The sequence below is a fragment of the Schistocerca piceifrons genome, chromosome 1 (assembly GCF_021461385.2).
Source record: "Schistocerca piceifrons isolate TAMUIC-IGC-003096 chromosome 1, iqSchPice1.1, whole genome shotgun sequence".
Classification (NCBI taxonomy): Eukaryota; Metazoa; Arthropoda; class Insecta; order Orthoptera; family Acrididae; genus Schistocerca; species Schistocerca piceifrons.
Genome location: NC_060138.1, coordinates 688,432,273 through 688,457,677, shown reverse-complemented (window position 1 = coordinate 688,457,677; position 25,405 = coordinate 688,432,273). Strand labels below are relative to the sequence as shown.

General features: G+C 40.7%; 1 protein-coding gene across 1 annotated transcript in view; it reads left to right on the top strand.

Moving 5' to 3' along the window:
• The first annotated feature begins 2,073 nt into the window (after nucleotides 1–2,073).
• Nucleotides 2,074–25,405, top strand: part of LOC124788109 (venom protease-like) — a 214,044-nt gene continuing 190,712 nt past the window's right edge. Inside the window, exon 1 of the mRNA XM_047255234.1 lies at nucleotides 2,074–2,199. The gene's annotated coding sequence lies outside the window, so the exon portion shown is untranslated. The remainder of the gene's footprint in view (nucleotides 2,200–25,405) is intronic.

The following is a 25,405-nucleotide window of genomic DNA, read 5'->3' as shown; positions in this document are numbered from 1 at the left end:
AAGCGCGATTTCCGCCGCTGCGCATTCGTCGCGCGCGTGTTCTATAAAAGTGGCGCCGACGTGGGGATGCCGTTAGTCATACCTAGCCACCAACAAGGCTGAACCACCTAAACATGTCGGACAGTTGCTCCGAGGAAATATTGTGGAATTTGCACAACGTGACCTGGCGACAAACCCGTGAAGACTATTTAGATTCCAGGGGGTGTTTTCCAACAGGATAACGCTCGCCCATATACCGCTCTTGTAACCCACCATACACTGCAGAGAGTCGTTATGTTGCCTTGGCCGGAGCACGTCTGTCTCCAACCGAACACATCGAACGATAACTCCAGCATCATCCACAAACAGCATTAACCATCCCTGTACTGTCCGAATGCAAGTTTGCACGCTTGCATTCAACATTACGGCTGTTACACTTGTTATTAATGTACCAGAATTTCACAGTTTTCAATGGCTTATCTGGCGCTTACATTAACCTGTGATCTTGCAATATTAACCACTGTAATATGCTGCCTAAACGTGTTTCATTTCTCTACATTAATTATTTTTTGGTGTTACGTTTTTTTCCGTCAGTGTAGTTCTGCTGTTCAGTATAGGAGAAGCAGACTATTTCCGTCATTTGTATTTTCTCGCAGATATGAAAATTCATTTCCATGTTTCTGAAGGAAAAGTAGATTATGCGCAAACCAATCGATTTTTCCGCATGAGTTTTACAGCAGATGTGAAGGACAGTGAGTGTGTGATTGCAGCATGACTGGAAATGACGTCATTTATGACCTAAACTGTCACTAAACAACCACTTATGAAGTGTAGGTTAATTACCAACGCACATGAATGTTAACCGATTTTCTGAGTCCAAAAGCTTGCAAGTCACATACACCGAGGAGCAGGCAGTCTCATGTCTGACACGGTAGTCTATTGGAGGGGGCTGCATATGCAAATCTGGACAGGGTGGCGCCTAGCCCGTGGTAACGATAGAGAATCGAAGAAAACCACTGGTATTTGATCACAGTATCGAATCGATGTGACATTTTCTGCCTTGTTGAACGATTGGACGTCACAGTATTCGGTATACATAATTGGAAAAGAATTATTACCTACTGAATGGGAGCACTGTTACGGACGGACTTAAGTATTTGTGCCCTTTCCTAGGTCCCAGTAATAGATTTGAAACAAAGGCTTCATTGATTTAGTCATGAATCTACCCTCGGAGATCTCGTCCTCCAGTACATGAAATATTTCCTGGGAAAACGAATCATTACACCAGTATGATGGGTCTTTCTACCCTGCTACGAGGTTCTAGGCGCTTCAGTTTGGAACCGCGTGACCGGTACGGTCGCAGGTTCGAATCCTGCCTCGTGCATGGATGTGTGTGATGTCCTTAGGTTAGTTAGGTTTAAGTAGTTCGAAGTTCTAGGGGACTGATGATCATAGATGTTAAGTTCCATAGTGCTCAGAGCCATTTGAACCATTTTACGCTGCTACAAAAATGGTTCAAATGGCTCTAAGCACTATGGGACTTTTCATCTGAGGTCATCAGTCCCCTAGACTTACAACTACTTAAACCTAGCTAATCTAAGGACATCACACACATCCATGCCCGAGGCAGGATCGAACCGGCGACCGCACCAGCAGCGCGGTGCCGGACTGAAGCGCCTAGAACCGCTCGGCCACAGCGACCGGCTACGCTGCTACAACTGTCCGCACTGACAGGAAGAGCGCAATAAAGACTTCAAATTACCACCTACGGACCCAGATTTCCCAGAACTTCAAGTAGCTGAATACCTGTAGGACCACCTCTATCATCTTCTCCTTGTTAGTCCCTCGCGACCTTTGACGTACAGTACTGCTGACAACACTACTCCAAATGCCCAGAAGACCTGAGAGCACCTGATTCTCTAACGTCTAGCTGCTGTGCCGGATGGTCATAACTGACTTGGCGGGCTGCCCCGAGGGCAGGAAACGCAACCTGGCCGCTGCTCCGGCGGCGAGGAGTTCCGCCTCCTCGGTGACCCGCAGAAGCCGTCGCCGCCTCCCGAAGGCTGACCGCTGACGTCAGCCCCGGTTGGGCCAGTCGCCGGCAGCGGCGCACGCGCAGACGCGGTCGGACGTCGCGGCAGCTGCGACGTCTCTGGAGGTCCCAGTGCGTGTCCTGCGTCTGCTTTGCACGGTCTCACCAGCTGCAGCACTCCCTCCGTGGTGCGTACAATTTGCTTTGATAAAGTTCTCATTGATGTGGTTCGCCTTCAGGATAAGTTACCATTCTTGCGAGGAGTTTTGTGTGTTTATACACTATCTTAGGTGCTACAATTCAACGACAAAAGACATATTTATACTATTTAGCCTGACGAGTCCGAGTGTATCTTAAGTTTATATCACGTAAAACAGCATAATGGGAGACTACGCAACGTCGTGAGTTTGTCTCCATAACCCTTTCGTGCTGAATAATTGTTAACCATTTTAATACTCGTTTTACGAAATCGCTACCAGTCACTATACTTATGATTAAGTTATTCAAAACCGTTGGTACTTTTGTGTGCGTATTCTCTCGTCATCAGGTCGCTGTATTTGTGTATTCAGGTGATCTTTTTTTTTTTTTTTTTTTTTTTTGGTGCTTGTTAATAATTGCCTTACTGTGTTTGGTAAAGTTACAGTTTACGGTGAAGATAGTAAAAATTTTCCTCCGCAGATCGTTGAGAACGGGCAGGTCAGGTACTGGACGGAGGTCTTGTATAACTTTTTTAGGGTAACCTACAGAACCCTTTTGCACAATGCTACAATGAGCGCAAGATGTACAATGTTTTCACAGACAGTAAGTGACGGACTAAGAGTAACTATCAAATACACTCTAAAGGAAAATTTCCTGTGAACACTGGTACGGTATGGATTTCACTGTGGTGGTTGTTTGTTACTCAACCCAGTTCTAGACTATTTCTTGGTCTTTGGGACTAGAGAAACCAGTAACTGATAGAAATATCACTGACGATCTACACACTACGGTTTGCATACACTAGATGTCCTTTTTTATTTGTACCTTTTTTAAGTCGTTCTTCTTTCGCCTGGTTTCATGATGGACTCAATCTTTCCTTTTTTATGCTCATCTTTTAATCTCTACCTAACCACTATTCTCAAAATCTTATATAGTTTGTTTAGAACAGTCTAGTCTTTGCCTGTACCCACTTGCCTTCTACTACTCCATCCAACGCCAACTTAACTATGCCTGAATGTTACAGCGTATGTCCCAGCAATCTGTCCCTTATTATGGCTCGTATCTTCCAGACACTTCTTCACTCGTCTATTCTTTGTTGTAATTCTTCATTTCGTACTTTATCTCTCCACATAATTGTGAACATTCTTCGATAGCACCACATTGCAGAGGCTCACAGTTTCTTCTCTTCCGCATTCACGACGGCCCAGAAAATGCAGTGCTGAGCTCCAGACATGAATTTTCAGCAACTCCTTCCTCATACGAGCACAGCTCTTCGGCTGAAGAAAGCTTTCTTTCCCTATACTAATCTACTTCTGATATCTTCATTGCTTTTTCGAACAGAATGGCCTCATCCATGCGATCCAGCACGGATTCCGAGAACATCCGTCATGCGCACCCAGCTCACACTTTTCTCACGTGACATTCTGAAAGCTTTGGGTCAAGGCAGTCAGACAGATGCAGTATTCCTTTATTATCGAAAAACATTTGATTCAGAACCACATCTACACTTCTTCTCAAAAGTACGCTCATATCGGGTATCAAGCGAAATTTGCTACTGGACTGAGTATATATATATATATATATATATATATATATATATATATATATATATATATATATATATATATATATATTTTTTTTTTTTTTTTTTTTTTGTAGTGGGATGCAGCACGTTATCTTCGACGGAAAGAGTCATCGTCAGATGTAGACGTAAATTCGGTTGTGCTCCAGGGAAATATGTTAGGATGCTTGCTGTTAATGTTGTATATGACAATATTAAGAAGCTTTCTCTAGGTCCACGTGTGTTATGAAAACATCCTGTTTGCTGGTCAGGACTTACTATAAATTACATTATAGGTTTTTGTCCGAATTTTCATAGTCAAACGTAGAGTGGGAAATAGATAAATTGGGCATCGAGTTGACCAGCGTGAGGTACAATTTTGAAAAATAAATTAATTGCTTGAAAGTAATATGGTAATTAAGAGAAATGTTATTATTGATTTAAGCGAAAATTGAAATATCTCAAGAAAACATGGATCGTCAAAAAATTCATCTCTTCGAGGCCTACGTATTTTGCGTTTTAAATTGATATTTACCTGTAGAATGGTTTCCTAATAATCGTGTGCTACATTAGAGACATTTCGAGGACAGAAGACGCTAGGAAAGTAAATGAGGTGTCAATAATATCATGCTTTCAAAATAAACTTGAAAATAATAAAAACTTCGAAAAAGAAACGGTCAAATGTTTTGTCACATGGGTTATTCAAAAGTAAGAAATATAATAGATTAGAGAAACATTGAATGCCATTTTGAATGATGCTCCAAATAATATACAGCAAATGAGATGCTTCAAATGTTTCTCTAATCTGTTTTATTTCTTACATTTAGACAAATCACTTCATAAAGCAATTGACCGATTTTTCCATAGTTTTTTATTTGTCAGTCTGCCTGGCGTCACTAAGCACATCACAATTGTTTCTCTGGTACCTTTTCCATTTCAAACCAAACTGATCTTCGTCCAGCAGGTCTTCAGTTTTTATTTCAATTGTTTTGCATATTATTGTGGTCTGCAGTTTAGAAGTGTCAAAGGCGGGATTAATCGTGCTATAGTTTTCACCTTTGTCAGTACTTCCTTTCTTTTTAATAGGATGATGATGATGTTGTGGAAATGTGATGGTAGGTCACCCGTTTCGTAGACTTTTCTGACCAACGCTAATATCCTTTTGAGCTCAGTTCGTTCAGCTCTCACAGCCAAGCTCTAGTCGCGTTGCTAGATACATTTCGTCCTCTTCTTCCTGCGGCATAGTAACCCTCCATTGTACGGTTCATCTATGTATTGCTGCCATTTGCCTGACCTATCCTGTACATTTAATAGAGATTTTTCATCAGTATCTCGTAGCTTAACATCTTTATTAGTTCAGTGAAGTTACGTTTAGCCTTCATGCACGCCGTGTCAACTTTCGCTAAAAATATATATTTATTAGTGACTTTACGTTTCTCTCTTTAACTCTCATATAACATTTGAGTTCCTGTTAGTTTTATCCCTAAGTCTTTTAAGCTCATTCTTAAGATTACTACATTTTCTCCTTCCATTAATAAGCACAAGGACTTACTGAGTCGTTCCTAGCTTCTTCACCTTTGATTTCGCTACATTTACCGTATCCCAACCTGCCTTACTTATTTCTTTCTTTATTATTTTCCATTCATCTTCTTCTTAGCTAGTTAGTCACTTTTAATTGGGCCAATGGTCATTGCCTCGGAGAATTTTCCCTTCGTCTCACTCTATCCTAATTCCGTCTGAAGAGGCCTCGGAAGATCCAACGGTACCGACCGTCCGCCGTATCATCCTCAGCCGACAGGCATCACTGAGTGCAGATATGGAGGGGCGTGCGATCAGCACATCGCTACCCGGTTGTTGTCAGTTTTCGTGAGCCGCTGCTTCTCATTCAAGGACCTCTTCAATTGGCATCACGAGGGCTGGGTGCACCCTGCTCGTCAAGAACGCTCGGCAGACGCGAACGGTCCAAGTAGTAGCCACGCCCAAAAGCGTTTATCTTCGGTGATATGACGGGAAGCGACATTACTAACGCGCGCGAGGCCGTTGGTCACTATATCCTAGCTATTCAGTACTCCAGTTCAAAGGATACTCTTTTGATTTATCCTCTTGAACTTTTATCTAACGTTAATCACTACTAGGTTGTGGTCTACATCCTCACCTAGGTCTGTTTTGCAGTCCAGAGTATGATTTTTAAATCTTTGTGTAACCATGATATACTCCAGTTGATAACTCCCTATGATCCTCTCCAAGTACATCTTCTTCTCTTTTCCGTTTGGGAGATCGTGTTCGTTACAACTAGTTAAAACATAAAGCAGAATTCTAGAAGTGTCTCTCCTCTCTCATTCCTTTCCCCCAACCAATATTCTATTGTTACTCTCCCATATAACAGCGTTCCAGTCGTTCAGCGCTATCAAATTGTCTTCCTACTCCACACAGTTTATCAATTCTTATATTTGCTCATATACACTGAAGCGCCAAAGAAACTGGTATCCACACGGGTATTCAAATACCGAGATATGTAAACAGGCAGAAAATGGCACTGCGGTCGACAACGCCTTTATAAGAAAACGTGTGTGGTGCAATTTTTAGATCGGCTACTGCTGCTACAGTGGCCTGTTATCAAGATTTAAGTGAGCTTGAACGTGGTGTTATTGTCGGCGCACGAACGATGGTACACGGCATCTCCGAAGTAGCGATGAAGTGGGGATTTTCCCGTACGACCATTTCATAAGTGTACCATGAGTACCAGGAATCCGGTAAAACATCAAATCTCCGACATCGCTGCGGCAGGAAAAAGATCCTGCAAGAACGGGACCAACGACGACTGAAGAGAATCGTTCAACGTGACGGAAGTACAACCCTTCCAAAAATTGCTGCATATTTCAGTGCTGGGCCATCACCAAGTGTCAGCGTGCCAACCATTCAACGAAATGTCGTCGATTTGGGCTTTCGGAGCCGCAGGCCCAGTTGTGTACCCTTGATGACTGCACGACACAAAGCTTTACGCCTCGCCTGGACCTTTGAGCACCGACGTTGGACTGTTGATGATTGGAAACATGTTGTATTTTCGGACGAGTCCCGTTTCAAATTGTATCGAGCAGATGGACGTGTACGGGTATAGACAAAATCTCATGAATCCACGGACCCTGCATGTCAGCAGGGGACTGTTCAAGCTGATGGAGGCTCTGTAATGGTGTTGGGAGTAGGAGTGATATGGGACCCCTGATACCTCTAGATAGGACTCTGACAGGTGACACGTACGTAAGCATCCTGTCTGATCCCCTGATCCATTCATGTCCATCGTGCATTCCGACGAACTTGGACAATTCCAGCAGAGCAATGCGACACCCCACAAGCACAGAATTGCTACAGAGTGGCTCCACGAACACTCTTCTGAGTTTAAACACTTCCGCTGGCCACCAAACTCCCCAGACATGTACATTATTGAGCATATCTGGGATGCCTTGCAACGTGCTGTCCAGAAAAGATCTCCATCCCCTCGTACTCTTACGGATTTATGAACAGCCCTGCAGGATTCATGGTGTCAGTTCCCTCCAGCTCTAACTCAGACATTAGTCGAGTTCATGCCATGTCGTGTTGCGGCACTTCTGCGTACTCGTGGAAACGCTACACGATATTAGGCAGGGGTACCAGTTTTTTTGGCTCTTCAGTGTACTATCTCTACTTTCTCACCATCATCTTGTGACATGGACATGTAAACCTGCAAAATTGTAGTTGATTTTGGCTTAGTTTCATTCATTAGAATAATAATTCTGTTATTATGTTTGCTCCCCAATTTTCCCGTTCGTAAGAATGCCGACACCTCATTCGTTGAAGCTGTCTTTAGTGCGCCATAATCATCTTACCAGAAATCTCTATTTGTTTTCCTTTACACTGTACTAATCCCTGTAAGTCTAAAGTTAGCCTACTATTCTGTCTTTTCAGATTCCAACATTCCACGCTCCTCTTCGTAGAACGTTGGCCTAGTTTTTCGTTCTCCTGAGCAGTTTCCACCCGGATATCCGAACAGGTGACTGGTTTATCACTGAAAGTTTTTGCAGAGGAACTAGTTATCGTGGGACTATTTTAGAGGTTTACATATCCTGTGGAAACACACTATCTGTCCTTAATGCAATTGTTTCCATTACCCTCTGCATCCCCATGCTATTGATAATCGCTGATTCTTCCAGTTTGTCAGGAGCCCCTATGCCCACTTTTGACAAGGCTTTTGGAAGGATGAAGGTTACTTCTTATACTGGAAATCCTTGGCGGTCGTAGCTAACAATTTTTTTTCAGAATGCAAGCAATAAATGGAATCGAGCATTGGGACCCAGGATCTAGGGTTCAGTACTCAAAGGCGCCATCTTTAGACCACTTTTTTCATTGAAAACAAAAATTTTGAAACTAAAAGTATTATTGAAAACTAACACACTTATTGAAAATAAAAAATGTTAAAATTAAATATCTTCAAGAATCTAAAACATAATTTGACCCCATGTTTTTGTATGAGTCCTGATTATGGTGCCGAAAGTGCAATCTTAAGCTATTTCTGGAATGTCTTCCCATACTTCTGGCCGATTTTATTTTGCTCTATCCTGTGTTGTTGAAGCAGGTTATTGAGCCAGTCTCCCAATGTGGGTTCTTTGTGTGTATGACGTAGGTTAGAAGATGTTCGAGATTCCATGCCTAACTTTTGTTTTTTTGCTCCTGGAAAAAGTTTCCTTTCCGGTATTAAGGCGGTGTTTATTGCTATGTTCGGCACAGAGCTGATGACTGAGGCCAACTCTGTCCTTGTCCAACTCAAGATTGGGCTTTGCTTTTCGTGGGTAAATTAGGGCGGACTGATGCGATTACTCGCTACTGTCGCAGCATGGAAACATTGCCAAATAAATTTAGACTCTGCGACGCATTGAGAGGAAGTTTTTGTTTTGTTTGTTAAGAATAGTATCATTTTAAGCAGTCTTTCGTGAGTTATGTTTCAGTTCGCAGTTGTTGCATTTGTTCTCCTTCTAACACTTTCGTGTGGCTTACCAGGTGCTGTTAGTGTTTATATGTGAAGTTCTGGATCCAATGTTGACTACTACGTACTGTTTGAGCTCACTGACAACAGTTTGCATTACAGTGAGGCGAAGGACAACGGTAAGGGATTCGCATCGTAATTTCGAGCATCGGTTTCCAACAGGAGAGATTCATACCAAAGTACCCTTTGTTGCACTGCATATGCGCTTTCGAGGAACAGTGAGTCATTGCTGTGCGCACGTAGACGACAGAAAGCGTGCGGTACGGACAAGGAGTTTTAAGGATGCAGTGATGAAAATTTTTCGTTATGAATCTTCAGCAAGTACGCAGGCTGTACCAAATACTAGGAGTACAGATCAAGTAGTCGTGTAACGAGTATTAAAGAGTACAATCTGATGTGTACGACCATCAGAAGGTGCAGGAACGAGGACCAAACAATTTTAACCTCGTATGGAACTGATGTAATATTTACTTCATCAAATTCCGTTTTCCACGCGATTACTGTTAAATTTCACCAGCGAAGATTTCCTCTGAAAATTTGGTCGTGAAAACTGGGGAACCATATTTTAAGACCTGTATTTCTACCACTAGACATATGCGATGTATTTTATTATCAGTTTCTGCGTACTAAATTTTTGGAACTGTTTGGCACAGCGTTATTACTGCGCGCGTCAATCCGTGGTTCCAGTGAGATGGGACCTCAGCAAATATCTGCGTTGATACAAAAACATGCTTAATGTAGACTTTCCCCTGCCGCGCCCGCGGAACCCGTCACCACCACTTTTGACGTACCGTTGTTGCCTAGTATATAAATAATAATTTAATAATATATAAAATGTTTAAATATATTAATAATAATTTGTTTGTATTAGTGTTCAGAACGTTGCTTTAGCGTTACTACAATGAATTACAGTTCAGTAAAATGAGTGATATTAAAAGCATTGGTTTGAAAATTTGAGAAGTTCATGTGTCACGCATTCGACTTAAGAATTGTCATAGCAATGAAGCCTCACAGTTTCGACAACATGATAATTTTCACGACATAAAACCCAACTATGCACTCACTTTCATCAATATTACGCCTGTCAGCACAGATCTGCAGACAATGTCTGAGGTGGCGAATGCAGTTTTTTTCAATTGTTTCCTCTTCCGGTCGGGAAACTCAATCATCCCGTAATTTCTTTTTTCTTAGTAAAGGATCTTTCCCTTCCTGTCTTGCTTTATTCAACTTCCCATAGTTTTATACTTTTACCAGTCGACTTACTAACCGTTTCGGATTTACTGTCGGCAGCAGTCAGCCTGTGAATGTATACCATTACCTGATTGAAATGTTCTCCACAGGCGGACAGGACACAAGCACAGGCATGTTGGTTAACCATCCGGCAACCAACTGAAAATTGTTGTTGTTGTTGTCTTCAGAGTGATGGCTGGTTTGATGCAGCACCCCATGCTAGTCTATCCTATGCAAGCCTCTTCATCCCTGCATAACTACCGCAATCTGCGTACATTTGAACCTGATTTCAGTACTCAAGCACTGGTCTCCCTCTACAATTTTTACTCCCCCCTTCTCCACTTCCTTCGATTACCAAACTGACAACTCCCTCATGGCTCAGGGTGTGTCCTATCAACTGATTCCTTTTTTTCATCAATTTGTGTCAAATTTCTTCTTCCACAATTTTATTAACTGCTTTCTCATTTCTTATTCGAACTACCCGTCTAATCTTCAACATTCTTCCCTTGCATCGCATTTCAGAAGCTTCTGTTATCTTTTAGTTTCAATTGCTTATCGTCCAGGATTCTTCTCCACGTAAGATATACTCCACACATCTCCAGAAAAGGTTTTCTAATTCTTAAACTGAAATTGCATGTGTACAGATTGCTCTTTTTCAGAAATTCTTTTCTTGCTATTGCCACTCTGCATTTTATATACTCTCTCTGTTTTGGTCACCGTCTATTACTTTGCTACCCAAATAGCGTTCAAGCCCTTTGCCGTCTCTGACAAAATTACAATGTTATCAGTAAACCTCAAAGTTTTTTTTTCTTCTCCCTGAACTTTAATTCCCATTCCAAATTTCTCATTGGTTTCTTTCACAGCTTGTTAGATGAGCTGGCTGATTAATATAGGGGTTAGGCTACAACCATGTCTCATTCCTTTCTCAAAAAAGGGGTTCCCGTTCATGTTCTCTGACTCTAATAACTGCAGTCTGATTTGCGTACAGTTTGTAATTAACGGATGGCCCTTGTATTTTATCCCTTCTTCCATCAAAATGTCAAAGAGTGTAGTCCAGTCGACAATGGCAAAAGGTTTCTCTTAATATACAAATACTATAATTGTAGGTTTGCCTTTCTTCAACCTATCTTCTAAGATAAATCGTAGGGTTAGTTAGTATTGCCTCGCTTGTCCCTACGTCTCTTGCAACGTAAACTCATCTTCCACAAGGTAGGCTTCAACCATGTTCTCCATTTTTCTGTAAATAATTTGTTTCACTATTTTGTAACCACAACTTATTAAAACTTATTTCATACTTGGTAGTATCAAACTCCTTTGGAATTGGAATTATTACATTCTTACTGAAACCTGATGGTATTTGTACACTAGGTGGACTAATTTTATCATGGCTGGCTCTCCCAAGCATCTCAGTAATTCTTATAGAATGTTGTCTGCTCCAGGAGCCATGTTTCCACTTGAGTTTTTCAGTGCTTTGTCAAATTCTCCTCGCAGTATCATTTCTCCCATCTCATCTTCTATTCCTCTTCTCTTCTTGTAATACTGTCCTCTAGTTTTACTCCTCCTTATAGGGCCTTTATACATTCCTTCAACCTTTCAGATTTCACTTCTTTGCTTAATACCTACCTTGACGCCTGAGCTCTTAATATTCGTACAACTGATTCTCTTTTATCCAAATGTTTCTTTAATTTTTCTATAGACAGAATCTATCTTTTTCCTAGATATGCGTGCTTCTAAGACCTTGCATCTATCATCGAACCACACCTGATTAGCTGCTTTGCACTTTCTGTTAATTTCGTTTTTTAGATGGCTGAAATCACTTGATTCAAAGTCCTCTAACACCGTCGCTGAAACTCTCAGCAACCTTTGGTTCCTTCAATTTACTCATGTCCCATCTTCTTAATTTCTTCAGTTTTAATCTGCAATTCAGAACCACTGAATTATCGTCAGAGTCCACATATACCACTGGAAATGTCTTACAGTTTAAAATTTGCTTTCGAAGTCTGTGTCTTATCATTATACAGTCAATCTGAAACATTTCACAGTACCCAGGTGTTTACCATATCTACTACCAATTTTCACGATTCTTATAGAAAATGTTGCCGATGATTAAACTATGAACTGTTGAAAATTCTACCTTGCAGCTTCCTCTTTCATTCCTTTCCCACAGTTCATGTTCTCGTACTATTTATCCATCATTTTCTTTTCTCCAGACTGAATTCCACTCACCAACCACAATTAAATTTTGTTCTCCCTTATCTGTCTGCACATTTTCCTTTATATATCCGTCGTACATTCCTTCAATCTCTTCGTTATTTGCAGAGCTAATTGGTATATAATCTTGTACTACAGTGATGGGTGTCGGCTTCGTGTCTGTTTTGGTTACAGTAATGCATTTAATAAGCTGTTCGCAATAGTTTACTTGCATTCTCATTTTCCTACCCATTATTAGGTCTAATCCTGTATTACATCTATATGATTTTGTATTGATAACCCTGTAATGAGATGACCAGAAGTCTTGTTTTATATGTCACCACACTTCGCTAATTCCTACTGCGTCTAACTTAAACGTTAGAAAATACAAAATGAATTAAAATAGCAGGATTTTTCAAACATATACATGTATTTTGTATCGAAAATTCCCACTTATTAACTGCCGATCGTCGATCTGAGAAGTCTCTGTTGCAAATTTCCGTTTTTAAATTCTCTAAGCTGTCTTCCCGATTAAGGAATCTAAACGCTCCACTTTCCAACCATTAGAATTCCAATTTGGTTTTACTCGATGACGACATCCTCCTGAGTATTACACTGTTGGAGTTTCTAATGGGCGACTCTTTTACCTTAGAAATATTTTATGGAAGGGAATGCCATCATCAATAAGCCAAAAAGTGGAGCCACATGTCCTCGGGAAAAAATTTCGTTTTACTTGCAGCCGTTTTCAGTAACATCACAGCGAGTCCATGTTGGTTAATGTTACAAGCCCAGATGGGTCAGTCTGTTGCCCCTGCACCTACTAAAAATTCTGCTGATCCTCTTCAGGAACCACGCGTTAATCTGGCTTCTCACACATACCCATCCCGCCGTCGTGCTTGCATCTACGGTACGGTTATCTTTATCGTTGCGGCACCCTAGCAAGAATCTGGATATCTTTGGGGGGCGGCTGTGTGTGGGGGAGGAGTGTGGTGTTAATAACCCAGTGAGATCCCATCCCCTCGGACTCGCAGACTCGCACAGTTGTAACTGTTCAGTACATAAGAACAGTCTGATGGCGTAGTGACCCAACGATGTTGTTCCTTTTCCTTACAAGCTAGTCGATGACTTCATCAATTACATACTGTACTGTAGCTAGTATAGTTGTAGAATCAAAAGTCAGCTTCAAATTAAATCCATGCGAAGAAGAACGGAAACTCTCTGATCATTCATCAGTTTCTGAGCGTTCCTTTGCAGAGTAATAATAAGAATTTATGTGAGTTTAGAATAAAAGCTCTTATGTGCTTCAGATTTGTTACTCTAGTTTTATGAAATGTGGACAATTCTGAGACAATTTATATAATCTGAACGTAGTTTCTAACGAAATATAACAAAACAGATGTTTGAGAATATCATATACCCAACAAATATAGCTTTCTACATCTTAAACTTCCACACCATGGTTCTATTTTCAATTTCGAATGTCAAATTTCATTGACTAGTCATCTGTACAATATAACTCTCTTAGTAGAATCGCAATAAATTATTATCGTAATATCAGGCACTAAAGTTTGAGAACTGTACTACCGACAAGAAAACACAGTAAAAGCGAAGAGCACCCCCACACATAATTTGTCTGTGAAAAATTGCTTAAAAAGGTCTCATTAATCAATTTGTATGAAGCAGCCTTCCTGCTGAGTTTCTGAATAGCAGGGAGCTCCCTAATTAACGAACAGCTGTATTTTTTTTAAATTCCTAATCAATCATCTGTATTAGAAGATCTGACATTGTATGTTTAATTCTTTAAATTTAAATTCCACTCACAGTGAGATGCCGATAGTAAAATTAAGAAGAGCTTTTCTTTTACCACACAGCCGTAGAATTAAGATAGATAGTTGGGATTATGACAAGTCATTAACTACAAATAAGTTTATAATTCAAAATTGCCCTCTGAGCCGCCCTCTGTGGCCGAGCGGTTCTAGGCGCTTCAGTCCGAAACCGCACTGCTGCTATGGTCGCAGGTTCGAATCCTGCCTCGGGCATGGATATGTGATGTCCTTAGGATAGTTAGGTTTAAGTAATTCTAAGTTTAGGGGAATGATGACCTCAGACGTTAAGTCCCATAGTGCTTAGAGCCGTTTGAATTATTTGCCTTCTGAGTTTTATCTTCTAACACGAAATGGTAAATCAGAGGCGCTTAGTGTGAAAGATAAGAAATGAACATAAGAAACCTCGTATCACGGACACACAAGAATTCTCGGGTAGAATAAAAGCAGAAAAAGTAGATTTTCAATCAAGGCGTCCCCAAATCAAAAGTTATCTCGATTTCACAAGATACCGATTTGCCCTTACCATTGTCTAGGTTTCAGAAGTCAAGGCCCACATTTATGGTATATTCCGTCGGTACTTGGAAGAAGACAGAGATATTAAACACTGAAGTACTACACAATACTATAGTTCAATTCTTTTATCTTGGCGGCTCGCGCATGCCCGCCTAGACGCGGGAGATTGCTGCGTTGCCAGTTGCACACGACGCACCCGCCAATAGAAGCAGCGCCATAGCATAGCATAGTTCGCAAGCTTACGTTTAGGGGGGAGCGCGCAGTTCATGAAGTAAAGCCACCACGGCCGCATTAACCCTTTCGCTGCTACAAAGACGTGCTCCCTGCATTCCGCGCTGTGAGCGATTTTGTCACTACACTGCTCGCCTGTGCAGACACATTGTGTTCCGACTGCTTTGACACTCTTTATCATTCGATTCCACAAAAACTATTTGGCTTAAAAATTAGATTTTTACACATCTTCTTGACTGATACCTTCCCCCCATAAATGACTTAATTTTGTTTCGATGTTCAACGCAGTTATTACGCAGCATTAAATATAGTAAACCATTGCACGAAATTTTGAAGAGTTTGCAGAGGTAAAAGTCCATAGAGTATACTTTCCGGATGGTCGATTTTAGTTGCCACAATGTTGAGAATGAAATGTGGACAAGATACCTATATATTTCTTTTAATTTAAGTACCACATAAGTGTCGTATGTAATATTGAGAAACATTCCACCTTTCGCGACTGTAACAAAAGTTTTACTTACGCTGGGCACGTTTGGCTTTATTTTAAAGCACTTCAATCAATCAAAAGGAAGTAGACAAAATACATTAAACAAAACTGTGGACTTACAAAAACTTGAATATACCGTCTGTCAGTGAAGTGCTCAGAGCTACGTCAAATGTAATTTTGTGTGTGGCACATACAAACAGCATTTATTTGCTAAAACATGAGCCAACACAAACGTTGAATATTGTGCTACCGCAGCACAAAACTACGAAATGTGACTTGGCAATGGAGGACACAAAATACATGATGCTTCAAAAGAGAGAAACGCGTCTGGTCTAAATAAGTCGCTTATTACAGTTGCAGAAGAGGGATATATTTCAATACCATTGGTAAAACTGCGACTGTGGAACAAAAACAAGAAATAGAACATGAATACCATTGTGTATGTGCCATACCTTTCACCGATGGAAGTGCTTTAAAATAAAGACAAACGCGCCGTGTGTAAATAAAACTTTTATTACAGTCGCGAAAGACGGAATATTTCTCAATATTACATACGACACCTATGTGGTACTTAAGTTAAATGAGATATTGTTATACAGTAAATATTATATGAAATTTAGGTATCTTGTCCACATTTCATTCTCAACATTGTGGCAACTAAAATCGACCATACAGAAAGTATACGCTATGGACTTTTACCTCTGCAAACTCTTCAGAATTTCGTGCAATGGTTTACTACATTTAATGCTGCACATCAAAACAAAATTAAGTCATTTATGGGGGGAAGGTATCAGGCAAGAAGACGTGTAAAAATCAAATTTTTTGGCCAAATAGTTTTTGGAAATCGAATGATAAGTGTGTCAAAGCAGTGGGAACACCAACCATGTGTCTGCACAGGCGAGAAGTGCAGTGATGACAAAACCGCACACAGCGCGGAATGCGGGGAGCACGTGTCTGCAGCAGCGAAAAAGTTAATGAAGAGGCAAAGCACTAGAAATTTCATTCAAACGAATAAAATTCGTGAAGTAAGCCACTCCAATATTGTTTTTAAATAAAGAAAATATTAAGCACTGCACAAGGTTAGAACTCTTAATCTTTCAGTTGGCAGCCTAACACCTTAATCGTTCCACTATCTCACCTCCTCAGACAGTGTAACTCCATAAGGACTCTAACACCTCACGCAACTACTTATAAACACTGTTGGTATGACTATGAATTACTCACGCTTCGTCGAAGTACGATAGGAAATAAACAATTACCGCTGTTGTTTATTGCGAAAAAGCAGTTCGTGAGATTGAAACAAACACCTTTCCTTGCTATCGCCTGAATTAGGAGTCTTATTGCTTGTTTGGTTTAATTAATTAATAGAATATGAAGCAATTGGTATAAAGAATGCTTTTTCCAAACTTTCTATAAAAGAAAGTCTGCTATCAAGACATTGCTTTTGTTCTATTACTTTATTTATGACTGAACGTTTCTAAAACTGAAGCCACTCGTCCATGCTCTGCACTGCAGTCGAGATGTGGCAACGTCGTTCTCTGTTCATTGGCTGACTGTGTTTTGTGACGTCAGATGCGCAGAACGAACCTAATCTCGGCCGCCAAGATATATGACGCGCACTTTAATGTACCATAGTTATATTTATTTTATATCCAGCCATGAACAACTCAAGTTGTCCGATGACGGTCTAGAAAGCTGAAAGATAGTTCACAAGACAATCTAAAGTAAATCTTATTGTGGAACGTTAACATTGGTAGTATGTACTTCCGTTATTGGTTATCAAGACTTAGTCGCTGAGAATTAATACGTTTATCACTGTTTCACTTGGTCACACAACTGATTATCCTAATGAATTTGTAATTCTGTCGTTGAATTAAAGTTATATTGTTTCAGTTATGTAAAAGTTGACCGTGCCTCGATGAAAGTCTAAAAATCCAAGGAGCAGGTTCTGTTGCATTTCTGCAACAATATGCCCCATACAGCCTTTAGCAATTATTTCGCGTTACGTTCCACCGATTTGTCCAATTATTGACCGCATAACCTTTCGATTTTAAAGGGCGTGTGGCGCTTCTTTCAGTTCTAGCAACGAGGAGAAAAATAAAAATAAAAAAGTACTGTACCGCAAATAAGTATAATGAAACCCGTTATTACTGTTCCATGGTAGCCTTAGCGCTCAGGTCGACGATCGGCTGTTAAGTGTTCGATACAAAATACATCTGCATGTTCGAAAAATCGTACTAGTATACTTTATTCTGCATTTCCTAACGTAAACTTTTCATATATAGAGGAGCTGTCACGTACTACGCTATCAACTGACCATCTGATGGGAGTGTTCGTCGGCCACTATCGCTATTTTAATTTCTTCATTATAACTGCAAAAAATGCAGAAAAAATCAGCCTGTGCCCGAGGAAAGAAAGGCAATGGCATCGTACAAAAAATATTTTTAAGTGAGTATTCTAAATAAATATTCTCCTACTTCCAACGCCTTAAAAAAAGCTTATTCAAATACTAAAATTCTTCCTACACTAACTCCTTTTAAACGGACACCCGTGTATTTTTCCGTCAGTATAATGAAAGTGCAACTTTCAACATGCGAATAGGAGATCAAAATCAGTTTTCAACATTATTTTTTGTTTTGATTCAGCTAACAACTCCTACATCTACAATTATAATCCGCAAGCCACCCAACGGTGTGTGGCGGAGGGCACTTTATGTACCACTGTCATCACCTCCCTTTCCTGTTCCAGTCGCGTATGGTTCGCGGGAAGGACGATTGCCGGAAAGCTACCGTGCGCGCTCGAATCTCTCTAATTTTACATTCGTGATCTCACCGGGTGGTATAAGTAGGGGGAAGCAAAATATTCGATACCTCATCCAGAAACGCACCCTCTCGAAACCTGGACAGCAAGCTACACCGCGATACAGAGCGCCTCTCTTGCAGAGTCTGCCACTTGAGTTTGCTAAACATCTCCGTAACGTTATCACGCTAACCAAATAAGCCTGTGACGAAACGCGCCGCTCTTCTTTGGATCTTCTCTATCTCCTCCGTCAACCCGACCTGGTACGGAGCCCACACTGATGAGCAATACTCAAGTATAGGTCGAACGAGTGTTTTGTAAGCCAGTTCCTTTGTTGATGGACTACATGTTATAAGGACACTCCAAATGCATCTCAACCTGGTACCCGCCTTACCAACAATAAATTTTATATTATCATTCCACGTCAAATCGTTCCGCACGCATACTCCCAGATATTTTACAGAAGTAACTGCTACCACTGTTTGTTCTGCTATCATATAATCATACAATAAAGGATCCTTTTTTCTATGTATTCGCAATACATTACATTTGTCTATGTTAAGTGTCAGTTACCACTCCCCGCATCAACTGCCTATCCGCTGCAGAACTTCCTGCATTTCGCTGCAACTTTCTTATGCTGTAATTTCACTCTATACTACAGCATCATCCGCGAAAAGCCGCACGGAACTTCCGACACTATCTACTAGGTCATTTACATATATTGTGAAAAGCAATGGTCCCAAACACTCCCCTGTGGCACGCCAAGGGTCATGCCAGATCACTATAAAGACTCACGCATAAAGGCTAGACACTGGTCTAAAAACTAACAAAATAGAAGACCTGTTTGTTTAGGTCAACTTGTGAACCAAATTAAACAGCTATTTAAATGAATAAAATTTTATTAAGCGTTTCAACTTTGGGTGCCGTCGTTCAAAATAGAGACGCGCAAGCAGTTGTTCAACAAAAGCAGCGCATTCTATTGGGTACTCTCACCAGAAGAGGTAACTTTGCATAAAACAGCATTGCTTTATCAGGGGACTTCAAATCGCCTTAGTGACTGCAAGGAGCCAAGTAACAGCAGATGAATTCACGTATCTGCTGGAAGCACGCACTGAATGGCTTTCAGCGCATTCAGCAAATCTTGGTGTGCTCAGTAATGAAATAAGGCAGTAGGCTCTGCCAGAAATATCGAATCTTAGACAATGTGTCTAATAGTGTATTTTAATACGACAGTATGTCATCTTGGCAATTTATAATACTTAAAACACTTGATAATGGCACTTTGAAGCCGAAGTCATGATTGTGTAATTATAAATATAACACTGTAAATAAACGACAGCCTAATGGCTTTTAACAAATATATTATGACTGTGGCTCCGCATTATGAAAACATTATTAAATTATTAGGGAATGCACACAAAATGAGACTCTCTTATTAGGAGTATTTGCAGTTATGTCAACACTCGAGCAAGCACAGAGATGGCTTTTAGTTTCTACGTGGCAGAACAGCAGTCACTTTATAGCACTTGCCTCCCAAGGATGTTACGAGAAGCAGCGACCGCAAAGCGTCCCTGCCGCGCGCTGCCGGAAGGTCACTGTGTAGCGAGCCGTAGCTGCGCCAAGCAAGGTGTACGTAACGCTGTGCTCGCAGAACGGGCGGATCTCAAAGTGGCCGCAGTCACCCTGTAAAACCAACAGCGGATTTCAGAACTTCAGCACATGTTGTTTTGGACTAGCCAAGCAGATTTCCGGTTACCACAGCAGAAGCATGGTGGCAAACCTATTCTAATAATACGACGCGAGTCATCGGCAGTATATCACAATACACAGTATTGCTTTCATATGTCTAACAGGTATCAGTCTCATGCTAAGCAACCTGTCTGACAATCATGCACGTACCAGTTAACTGTTTACATCTTTGTTTGCTTTTCTACCAAAGTATATTCCCTTTTTCTCGCGGTGGTTTAAGTTGCATTAAGTTTCACCTTAGGTGAGAAATACGTGAAATGTTTCGTGTCACAGTTTGTCGCACGGTCCCCAAGGGTGGTAATAGAAACAGAGCCGTAGTGCTGCAGGGCAAGAAGCAACGAGGAATTTCACGGTGGCATTACACTGTTCACGAAAAAATAAATTGAATGTTTGCTCAATTTCGAGTTGAGAAAAACCAATACGACAAAGAAAAAATCTTAGCTCTGCTTTCTGTGATATACAATAGGTGGAACTACTCTATTTCAATGGATGAAGAGAAGGCGATACATTTTAATTGCATATTCCAACAACAATGAAAGTCCATTGGGCATTCCTTTAATGACAGTCACGTTCTAAGAGTTCCAGATTGAAGAAAGAATGCGTGGCTCTTAGATGGGTTAGAAGAGAATTATGTGGTAAGTGAGGTCTGGAGCCTCGCTAAATAACAGACCAGCAGTAATGTGCAAACATTACTTCATTCCATTACAAAAACGTCCTAATGAAATCTTTCTTCATATTCATTAGTGACAGTTCCACAACTTGGTTTATCATCTTTTTCGTAAAGATCAGACTCGTGGGATGTGGTCGCCTTGTTGGGTTCTCATCCCTCTTCATTTTCTGCTTCAGGCTCACAACTTTAGGTATGAAATAGGAACTGAGAAACTATCTGAATGTGGAACAGGTCGAACAGCAGATGGAAGAGTAAGGTACTGAACTATTCCTCTTTTTTTTCATTTTCAATCCTGTCTTTGCAGGTGGATCAAGTAGAAATAGCCGTTATCTGTGTGGTTAGTAGCTTCCTGGCAAAACATAGGAATAGCAAAAAAGCCACAGAATTTTTTATTTTTCAACCTTTCTCTTAGTTCAACTGAACAAGAGGTTCAACATATATGTAGAGTCGGTCATCTGCCTTCATACCAACATAATGCTGATAGGCAGTCTTCCTAACATGCGTCAGAGTGTATTTCTATGACGAAAATGTCATTTCACTACATATGTAACCAAAATTATTCACTGAACTTACACATTTTTGTGGCACTTTTACGCTTCACAAGCCGTGGGAACCAGAAATTGTGTAGTAATTACAACACAAACAACATGAAACTCACAGCCACAGCAAGAATAATAATGTTTATAATCCATAAGCAGCTGGAGAATGTTGTGTTTTGTCATTTAACACGTGTCACAACTCCAAAAACAAAATTAGCCCTAAATTAAAAATGTAGACCGAGAAAAAACCGACATGTCATTCTATGTGCAAAGCAAGAGCTAATCACTCATTTTTATCGTGATTTTTGAATTCAGCAGGCAGAAATACACAAGGATAAGTTATTTTTGAGCCCGAAACATTTTTATTGTTGGGCAATGAGTTATTGACTAATCCATTTCTCAATATATCTGGTTTTACAAAGTAACATGCATGGCTGAAGTTGTTAAAAGAGCCACACCAAATCGAAATCAGGGCGTCTGAATTTTATTTTTAACATTTCTACTTTACTCCAACTCAGCAACGTATTCTGGATTGGCTATGAAGAAAAGCTATTACTACCGTAAGGTGTTTACCAAAACTATTCTCTGCCTCAAATACGATATTTATTTCCCGCGTCGTATCTTAAGATACAACCACAACAAGAAATTCTTGCAGTTCGAAAATTACACGACAGTAGTCAAAAGCTTTTTTTCATTCCTTTGCTACGGCGCTTCCTCCTGTGCAGTCATCTTCAAGCGTTTTACCTTTTACTGAGCCATTACTTGGTGATTTGACGTATTGATCAAATAGGGGTCGATTTCAGTGCCACTGATCAGGACTCTTCGTACAAAACAGTTACCCCTTCCCTCCGCCAATCATCGGATCTTTCTTCCAAGTGTCCCAACTCAAATGGGCACAGTTATCACACCACACCAGCAGGTGCCCTTCATCAAATGAAAACTCCTGTCCTTTCAGAGAAGTCTTGACGTACGACAAGATGGGCAAGATTATGGTTTCAGAGCATGTGCTCGAGAACCTTTAATACTACTGCAGCTAAAGATATTCTTACTGAATACCGTCAGCTATTAAATCCATTCCAGCAATGTACTGTCCTGCCACAAGAACCAACTGGAGGGTCCATATCTTGGATGATTTCAGTAGATTGTGGAACTAGAAGAAGGCTTTGTAATGCGTAGCAGCTGAAAGCTACTTAGAAAAACTTGAAAACCCGTGTCCATCAGCATTCGCCTTACAGTGACGCTCCAGAATTTTTGAATTGCAAAAGACTTGCACTCCCTCTTATTTCTTAGCGCTATGATTGGAACATCGGCACGAAAAATCCAGGATTTCGTTACCCAATAGACGGCTGTTTACATTACTACATGCAGCACTTAAAATTAGTACTTATTTCTCTTTTAACAACTGTCCACACAGATGTAAATTTATTACATAGTTACTGATTTCTGGCGTTATAGAAATGTTTCTGGATTTTTTTTCATCACTTTCTTTAGGAAAGAACGGTATTTTTTGTAATCTGAAACCAGTCCTACTTATTTTTTCTTCTAACCACTTCACATAATTTTCGTTTCCATTTTGAGTCCTTCGCGTGCACGATTTTATTTTCGACAGCGCGAAACTTTTCAGCTCTAGACTGATAGTATGATTATTTTCACATTATAAAAAGGTCTTCTTTCATAGCCATAGCCACAGCGTCCTTGGTGGTATGGATATAGGTCACGCATTGTTCAGCCTCTGGACTCGGGTACCTCCTGAATGGGATCCGTATCACCGTTTGGGCAACCTTATTTACATTATTTGTTGTTCCCTAAATTACTCCATGCGAATGACAGACCGGTTATTCAAGACAATTATTACGAATCTCCTTTCTGCCCTGCACCCAACTGATAGCTCGGTTCTCCGTCTCTAATAATTTCTATGTCAAGATGTTAAACTCTGATTTTCGAGGAATGGAGACTATGCCAAACGTATGGCCTCTGGAATATATAGCATTACCACACGGAGAAATTAATCACTCCACTGTGCTGACATACTGCTTTCACTTACTTTACTTTTGCAATACATGTGAAACGCAGTATGGAAGTAAGTTTTAAGAGTCAGATCGTTAGTGTTATTTCATTTATATGCCAAATCATACACTTTTATGTAACTGATTTACTTCGCGAATGTTTAGTACTGTTTTGCGACCACGCTACGAAAACGAAATGTTTCCTTCCCTAGTGACTGTCGATTAAGAGTCGTTAAACACATTTATTCCGAGCGCGAGGATAGGAGACAGCAGCGCATGTCATTTCCTGCTCGATATTCTGAGAATTCAGCCGTGGCGCAAATCTGTACTTCGAACGCTACTTCACAGTTTTCATAAAATGTATGCAATGGTTAGCTGGAGCTGTAACTGCCGTTGTGTGATGGACGTCTCTCACTTTCCAGGATCATTATCATGAAACTCGCCCCAACTTGCGAAATCAGATTTCTTCGGAACCTCTTTACCGAAAATAGTTTTTTTCAATACTATTTCACCTGAGGTACAGAAAATTTTTATTCATCTGTTTCTCATTAATTCGTAACCAAAATATGTATTACTTTTTACACTGTAGGGACTCTGAAATGTTCTTATAATTTCACATTTAGTTGGTGTGGGTTCCATATAACAGGTAAAAATTAAAACTCAGAACTTTATTATTGTACTTATTTGTACTCTTGTCTGCTGTTTATTGTCTGTAATTAATGTAACACAAAAAATGGCCCCCTTGTTATCAAAATGTTGTCAGAGGAAATTCACTTGATGAATAGGTTTCAGGATTGTAACCTCATGCAGAATGTGTGGACATTCCCTAGGCCGATGTACCACTTGTAACATTCCTCTGCGGAGTGACAAACCCTAACTTATAACTAACTGAACCCCTTGGACTGTCTGGTCCGGTAAGCGGTAGATTTACAGGGGTGCGTGGCATCATAGACAGCCTCCGCACTTTCTCGACCTGTAATCTTACCTGCCCTTACCTGCAGATCAACCGCTCGTACGTTATTCGGCTTCCTGTGGGTTCTGGAGTTAGCAAATATGTAGAACTAAGTTTTAGAGAGGAATTCCGGTGCTACTAAATAATGCAACGCAGCTCTGATAAAAGCAATTATATTCTAGAGACACGTGGCCTCAAAATCCTTTGATACGGTCTATTATAAACAAATTGCAAATCGTAGTTTGCACGCAAGAATCAGCCAGATAGCGGTCAGACGGATATGCCCCTCTAAGTGGGTTTAAGACTTCTGTCGGACACCGGTTGCATTTGGTTGTTGTCTCAATCAGGCTAATCCCAATTGTGATCGTATTAATATAATTCACTCAGGTTTTTAGACAACATAGTTGTGTGGAGATAACAGCGATTAATTTACTTAGGATCAGTTATTCATAATTACGTCACAATCGGATTATTAATTTTGTCGCCAACCCGTTTCAACCCGCGATGGGGTCATCTTCAGGGCAATTACACCATTTGGGCGGTCCCTGAGTCGTCACCCTGCTTATGCACGGTTGGTAACTATCCGTTGGTAATTATCCGTTACCAACCGTACACAGGCAGGGTGACGACTCCAGCGAGCGACCAAATGGTGTAAATTACCCTTAAGATGACCCCATCGCGGGTTGAAACCGGTTGGCGGCAAAATAAATAGTGTGATTGTGACTGTCATTTTGAATAATTGATTCACTCAGCTGCCACGCGGGTCGTTTAATGCACAAGGCCAGGATTTTATATTACCAGATGCCACGGAAATCAGTCTTTATTTACAGTTGAGACCCCACATAAAAATAAGCATGGTCATAACTAATTGGTCATAATGATCATTGGCAGAAAACAAAAACAGAATTGCAACAGCAGGAGCGAGCACAGCAGCTGACCTACCGTGTTCAGTGACTGTCGTGTTGGCCGGCGATGTGGCCGAGCGGTTCTAGGCGCTTCAGTCTGCAACCGCGTGACCGCTACGGTCGCAGGTTCGAATCCTGCCTCGGGCCGGGATGTGTGTTATGTCCTTAGGTTCGTTAGGTTTAAGTAGTTCTAAGTTCTAGGGGACTGATGACCACAGATGTTAAGCCCCATAGTGCTCAGAGCCATTTGAACCATTTGACTGTCCTGCTGTTGCACGCAATAGGCTTTGCTCTATTAACTATTTGCGTCTATGCCTCAGTAATTGTCACATATTAAGATAATCATTCATTCAGAGTCAAAATAACTTCACCACCTGCACGAAAGTTACTTTGTCACGGCCTTATTCAGATGTAGCTAAAATGCAAAGCTTAGTTTGTAGTCTTCCGGGAGCGTAACTGCCGGCGATCCGTACTGCTCCCCCGTCGAACCGCTAGTCCTCAATAACGGTGTGCTCTGCTCC